The sequence below is a fragment of the Rhagoletis pomonella genome, unplaced genomic scaffold (genome assembly GCF_013731165.1).
Source record: "Rhagoletis pomonella isolate Grant_MI unplaced genomic scaffold, Rhpom_1.0 Rhpom_scaffold_00005, whole genome shotgun sequence".
In the NCBI taxonomy this organism is placed as follows: domain Eukaryota; kingdom Metazoa; phylum Arthropoda; class Insecta; order Diptera; family Tephritidae; genus Rhagoletis; species Rhagoletis pomonella.
The window spans coordinates 8,579,859-8,587,215 of NW_023458559.1; positions in this window are offsets into that span (position 1 = coordinate 8,579,859).

Consider the following 7,357-nt stretch of genomic DNA (forward strand, 5'->3'; position numbering starts at 1 on the left):
AAAGCGCTTAAGTCAGCTGGTTTCATACTCAAGAAACTAACGGCCAATCATCCGGCCATTTTAGAAAAATTTCCAAAAGAAGATCTTCTCGACTCCAACTTTTTGAAATTTGAGAGCGCTTCCACAACCAAAACTCTTGGTATACAATGGAACGCACTCACAGATAAATTTTCATACACCATTCTGCCTGCATCGACATCGAATGCCGTCACAAAGCGACAAATTTTATCTTCGGTCGCAAAACTTTTTGATCCGGCAGGATGGCTATCGCCAGTGATGATTCAAGCAAAGATTCTTCTTCAAGAACTTTGGCTAGATGGCGTTGATTGGGACGAATGTGCCAAACCTATATCTTTAGCAAAATGGCAACAGTTCGCAGAAAATCTGCCAGCTATCTGCCACATCGAAATCCCTCGATGGGTTAATTTCACTCCGGGGCAAGATACCCACATCCACGGGTTTTGCGATGCCTCGGAAAAAGCATATTGCGCTGCGATTTACATCCGCGCAGATGCTAGCAACCAAAGATATTCCACTCTCTTGGTTGCAAAAAGAAAAGTCGCACCATTGAAGACGGTAAGCTTGCCACGCCTAGAGCTTTGTGGTGCAGTCTTACTCGCAAAACTGGTCGCAACTGTTGGAAAACAGCTCAAATTAGAATCGTGCAACACATTCTTATGGTCAGATTCAGAGAATGTGCTAGCTTGGCTTGAAAAGCCACCATGTACATGGAAGACGTATGTATCCAATCGTACCTCTCAAATCCGGGAGTATCTTCCAACCGGTGCATGGCGCCATATTTCCAGCCAAGATAATCCAGCCGACCTCGGCACCCGTGGGTGCAAACCGCAGGATTTGGCGAATTCCCCACTCTGGTGGCACGGACCAAAATGGCTCTCTTGCCACATGGATGCATGGCCAAGGTCAAAGGCATGCAGTGCATCTCCACCAGAAAAACGCAAGGTGGAGGTATATCACGCGCTCGAAGAAGAGGTCGATTTTCTTGATCGCTTTTCTTCTTTCTCTCGAGCACTCCGCGTGACTGCGTACATGTTCCACTTCGTGAGCAATGCCCGCAACAAATCAAAGGGGTTAGCTACAATCACCTATCCGCATCTGACACATAACGAATTTCAATATGCAAAAATTCGTCTTATCAACGCAGCGCAATCACGCCATTTTCCGAGCGAAAAAAGCGCTTTGCAAGATAAAAAGCCACTTAACAAAAAAAGTCCTCTTATTGTTCTCAATCCTTCGTTGGACAAAGACGGACTTTTACATTCCACATTAAGCTATAATGAAAGGCACCCAATAATTCTCCCTACCGAATCGAGGTTCTGCCAGCTATATTTGGAGTTTTTACACTCGCTGCTTCTTCACGCAGAAACACGATTAATGCTCCAAATGGTAAGGCAAGAGTACTACGTACCAAAGCTGAAACCTCTAATTAAAAAATGCATCTTTCAATGCAAAGTGTGCACGCTTTACAAGCAACAAACACGCACCCAAATAATGGCCGCTCTACCCCCTGAGCGCTGCAGTTTCTCACTCCCATTTTCCACAACGGGAGTAGATTTTGCTGGGCCATTCCAAATTAAAGCATCGGTGCTAAGATCTACAACCCTTATCAAGGGATACGTTGCAGTTTTTGTCTGTTTTTCCACAAAGGCAGTGCATCTCGAGCTATGCTCGGATCTTACAACCGAGGCTTTTCGAGCAGCATTCGCCCGCTTCGTTGGCAGACGAAGTTTTCCCTCAAAAATGATGAGCGACAATGGAAAAAACGTTCATTGGCGCCCAGCGCGCAACAGAACGCGACTTCGTTAAATTCCTTAACGAATGTTCCGCAGACATTGTCAAAAAATATGCCCCTCAAGGCATCAACTGGCAATATATACCACCCAGCGCCCCCCACATGGGCGGCTTGTGGGAATCTGCAGTGAAAAGCTTTAAAATCCATTTAAAGAAAACCGCTGCAACCCACAAGTTCACTTTCGAAGAATTCACGACGCTTCTGGTGCGAATTGAAGCAGTCCTCAACTCGAGGCCTCTATCTGCACTTTCTCAAGACCCAGCTGATATGACAGCACTTACTCCGGGTCACTTCCTTCGAGGTGCACCGCTATTGGCCATTCCCGAGCCTAATGCGGAAGACCTCTCTCTACTAAACCGGTGGGAGAAAGTCAAAGCACTTCACCACCAATTTAGTCGCCGCTGGAAAGAAGATTACCTCAAAGATCTTCAGAAGAGGTACAAGTGGAAAACTCCACAACGCGACCCTCAGCCAGGCGACATCGTTGTGATCAAAGAAGATTCGCTCCCCCCCACCGAGTGGCGATTGGGACGAATCGAAAACGTTCGCCATGGCCCTGATAACCACATACGTGTTGTGGAAGTCCGTACACAAAATGGAGTTATCACGCGGCCACTTGTCAAACTGTGCTTCCTTCCAAAAGCACAATAAATAATTCTATACATCTTTTCCTTTTGTATATTAAGGGTCTTAACTTCCCGTTTAAATATTGTACCCAAGTACTCCTCGTTTCTCTGCCTTTGCTTCTACTTCCAGATTGAAGACACCATGGCATCGCGGAAGGCATGCCCCCTGGCTCCAACGGCAGAGACGGAGAACTGCCTCCAATGTCGGCTCTGCCACAAGTACCACGCGCTCAGGACGTGCCCGGCCTTTAAGGCCATGAAGCCACCGCAGCGATTGGCAGTATCCCGGGCGCAAGGGTATTGTGTCAACTGCCTTGCGCTCACCCACACAACCGGCGAGTGCGATTCTCCAGGCAGCTGCAAGGTTTGCGGCTTAGCGCACCATACGCTGCTGCATGTGGCAGCTAACAGGCCCGCGCGCACTGGCCAACGGAAGCAGAAGGCCAACCGGCCCGCAGCGGCCACAAAGGCCCCAACGAGCGTAAAGCGGCGCGCACCGCCGAAGAGGAAGGCGCAGAAGAATACGCACAACCGCGGAAGGCAGGCGCCGCAACCACCGCGCAAAAAGACCGCCCAAAGGACGATCGCTCGCACCCCCCAAGGCCTGCAAACGGCCAGTTACCAGGGCCGCACCACTAACCGCGCCCTGGGCAACGCGATCCGCGCGCTGAAAGAACTGCAGGAGACCCTAAGCAGCGCATTCCTGCAGGGCGGGGAGGATGTTTAAGCCGCCGCTTAAAGTGCAATCCGACGGCCGTGCGCGCAATCCTTGGCCGCAGCAGTTTGGCAGTTGACCTACGTCAACTCCGAAAATAATTACCGAGCGCGCACGGCCGCCTACCATCATCGTGCCAAATTATGCCAAGGTTAGTTCAGCTACTCAAGTCGGACAACGCGCACGCGCCCTTTCTACAGTTCATATCGTGCAAATCTTGTATCTTGTCAAATAAGCAAACTCTTGTGTATATACATATACATATATACCTCTAAACTCAACCTTTATATCGTGTGAAAGCCTAATAACAAATTGCGCCGAATTGTACGGCTTATAAATAAACTGCGGATACTTTTGTAAACATTCAAAATCGAACCCAAAGTTTTTCCTTCCAACGGAAAGTGTGTATGTGATCAAGGTGAGTGCGAAGGGACCAAGCGATCAACTATTCACTACGAAAATGCCCCAATAGTTTTGGAGTCAAACGAAAATGCATTTCCCACGCATACATACATGTATCTATATGTACTACATGCTCCATTAATTGACAACGTTTTTGCATGCATATATAAGTACATCCATACGTACGTGCATATTGCTGTCTAAGTACCACGCACATATATACAAATGTACATATGTACAACTCACGGCAGCATACATACACACATACATAATTACGCGCAAATTCAAATACAACAATAACTATTTCATTCATAAACGCATGCGCATATTTCTCAAGGCCAAGTAAATTCATTCATAAAAACAACCGCAGTACATCTCCCCGCAAATTCATCACCATCAAGCGCAACTTTGTCAATCCGACACAAAAATTCTAAAATCTTAAAATGAAGAAATCTCGGCCAGCCAAGTGAAAAGTGGCAATTATTTCTCTACTAGCAGACCCGGCGAATTTCGTCCCGCCCAAAATTTTTATATATTTTATTGAAACTTTTTGGTCCAACATTTTCACCAACAATTCACGTTTACGATTTTCATTCGCACATTTGTCTGCTAAGATTAAGGTTTGGTGGTCATTTGCCGCTTTAAATAACCTTAGGAAAGTGTTATATCCGTTCTTGAAATTCTCCAGTTGTGCGGCATTTCATAGCACGGTTATTCGCAAAGCGAAATAAATTTTTTCCTCTTCACTCCCTGGCGGCAACAATGACCCGGTTCTATAGTGAATGTAGAAGCTTTACAGTATAGTAGGTGGCAATTTCAAAATGGGTGCGAATCATTGTTCTACAGAAATGCAATGTACATATACTTATTTTGGACGAAATACGTTAAAAGTTTGAACGCATAATAATATTGGAAAATCACATCCATTGGGCCAATTGCAGGAGCGTTCGATATACTCAATGGTGCAACAGGTCGATTTAATCTGACTCTTCTCACTTGGCTATTTTTAGTAATAGCTCGACTTCAGCACCACTTGGCAGCACGTTTTTGCAATAGTATTGCATACATATTTAAAACATTAGCCAAATCGGATCATAAATAAGATTTTTAGTAATAACTCAACTACAGCGCCAACTGTCGGATTAAATTATGAAACTAAACCATCCAGAGACCCACTCAAATACACAAAAAGTTTTGTTAAAATCCGTACAACCATTTAGGAGGATTTCACTCCCAAACACACCTACAGAAGAATAAAAAAATTCATTCAAAGATAGCTAAAGGTCGGTACGTTTGTAGGCCTCACACCCCTTTTCAAATAGCCCAAATTTTCTCCATGAGTATTGGCTTGATTTCAACTATATACATATCTCCATACGAAGTTCCAGTACTGTACCATGAATACTTTCAGAGATATGCAGTATAAAAATTCGATTTATATGGGAGGTGCCACGCCCCCCTTTCCAACAGCTGCTCTCTTTCTTCATGAATATGCGATGGATTTCCTATATCTCCATACCAAGTTCCAGAACTCTACCATGAACACTTCCAAAGATAGGCAGTATGAAAAATTCGGTTTGTATGGGAGATGTCACACCCCTTTTTACAACAGCTAAAATTTTTCTCCAACGGTATGCGATTGATTTCGTATATCTCCATACCAATTTCCAAAACTCTACCATGCACACTTTCAGAGATATGTAGCATGAGAAATTCGGTTTGTATGGGAAGTGCCACGCCCCCTTTACATATAGATTTTTTTCAGCCTAAAACCATCCTTGGGACACGTGCGGCAGGTGGCAATTTCAAAAAAAATCAGTTCAGGCGCTCTCGAGCCTTGCGAAAACTAAGAAACGGCTTTCTAAATATATATTAGTTGAGATATATTATATTTTATAATTATATTTTGACAGTATCCGTTGTTTCTGATTGGCGCAAAAAAATCTTGCCTAGTGACGAAATCGCCCCTTGATATGGTCATTACTTAAAGCTATTTATATTCGAAATTGCATGAAAATTGGAAAACAGGAATCTATAAGCTTATCCAGGCAAAAAGCTACCTACGTACCGAATTTTAGGCAAATCGGACCATAAATAAGATTACTTCGAACAGATCGGTCCCTGGTCCACTTCTCGGACAAAGTGGATCATATATGCTAATATATGCTAAAAAGCTACCTACGTATCGAATTTTAAGCAAATCGGACCGTAAGTACGATTTTTTCGAATAGATCGGTCCCTGGACCACTTCCCGGAAAAAATGGGTCATATATGCTAATATATGCTAAAAAGCTACTTGCGTACTAAATTTTAAGCAAATCGGACCATAATAAGATTTTTTCGAATAGACCGGTCCCTGGTCCACCTACCCGAAAAAAAGTAAAATTTGTTTAGCCTAAAACATGGTGGTTATCGAAAGCTATTTGTATACAAAAGTTCGCGAGATTACCTGTTACAAAAAAAAGGGACTTCTCTTTATATAATTATAGTATAGATATAGATAACCAGTAAAATAAGTTATCTCGAATCTTGGCAATTTTTGGTAATTTTTGGTAATTTTTGACAAAACACTCTATTTCTCTGTTCCATACCAATATTTCAATCATTAACTAGTATTTTAAAGTGTCATTTTAATAAACATTAAATAAAAGTGTACGTTTTCTGCAGGAAAATACATTAATTTTTTTTAATAAAATCAAAACTTCTAAAATCACAAACATATGTGGTTTCATCGGAAGTTCACAGATGTAACGTGGCAACTTAGCTCGTCCATGACGCGCCACGATTTTTGTACAGGTGGGTCAATGTGCCTTGAACACCATTTACATATATACAAAAAAATTATTTTATTTATTTTTTAATATTAAAAATTTATATACTTCAAAGCGTTTATAAAAGTATATTTACATATATGCACGGACGATTTTTAATATTTTTCATCAGTAAGCAAATCTTTAGTACCATAAAAGATTCAAACACATCAAAGTACAAGCAATGCAATGTCCAAGCTAGTGCTACTCCACTGTACATTTGTATATGAATGTATGCATGAATGCGTGTAAAAAATGTCAATTCCAGTTGGTTTTTAACCCATTTTAGCGGACATAGTTTTTTTGGTTTCAGCTGGTTCCAACTGTTAATGAAGCACAATTTTTATGGTTAATCTTGATGAAAGTTACATGTATCTTCGAGAACATGGTTACATGCAGAATTTTAAATTAATTAATATTATTCTCCATATAAAATGTACGAGTATGGCTTTATTAAATGTAAACTTATGCGAAAACCTAAATATTTCGGCAACCAGGGGTTAATTTTGATGGCGTCGTGGCAATTCGCAGAAATTTAATAATTTGTGTGTGGTTTTGGGACGGCGAGGGGAAGACGAAAGCAGTACAATCGTACATATGGATGCACATATTTACATTTATTCATGCATACATATTTATTCGTTTGTCTTTTTGAATATATGAAGAATTTCATATATGTAGTGATTTAGAGATTGGAATTTGGATGATGTATTGTGGCGCGTATGCTAGAGGCGATGCGACTTTTTGGCGTCTCGCCGTTTGTCTTGGTTCAAATCCCGGACGGACCAAGTAATAAATTTTATTTTTTTTTTAATTGTCATATCCATATTCTATTTTAAATTTTACTATTCGCTTTATTTAAAATAATATAAATGGATATGTAGGTACAAACGCATGCATAATTTCACATAATCGCTCAAATTTGCCAAAAGTTACTGAAAGCTTTATTGTAAATGTTTTCACTAAAATATTAGTTATTGGAATTAAAATT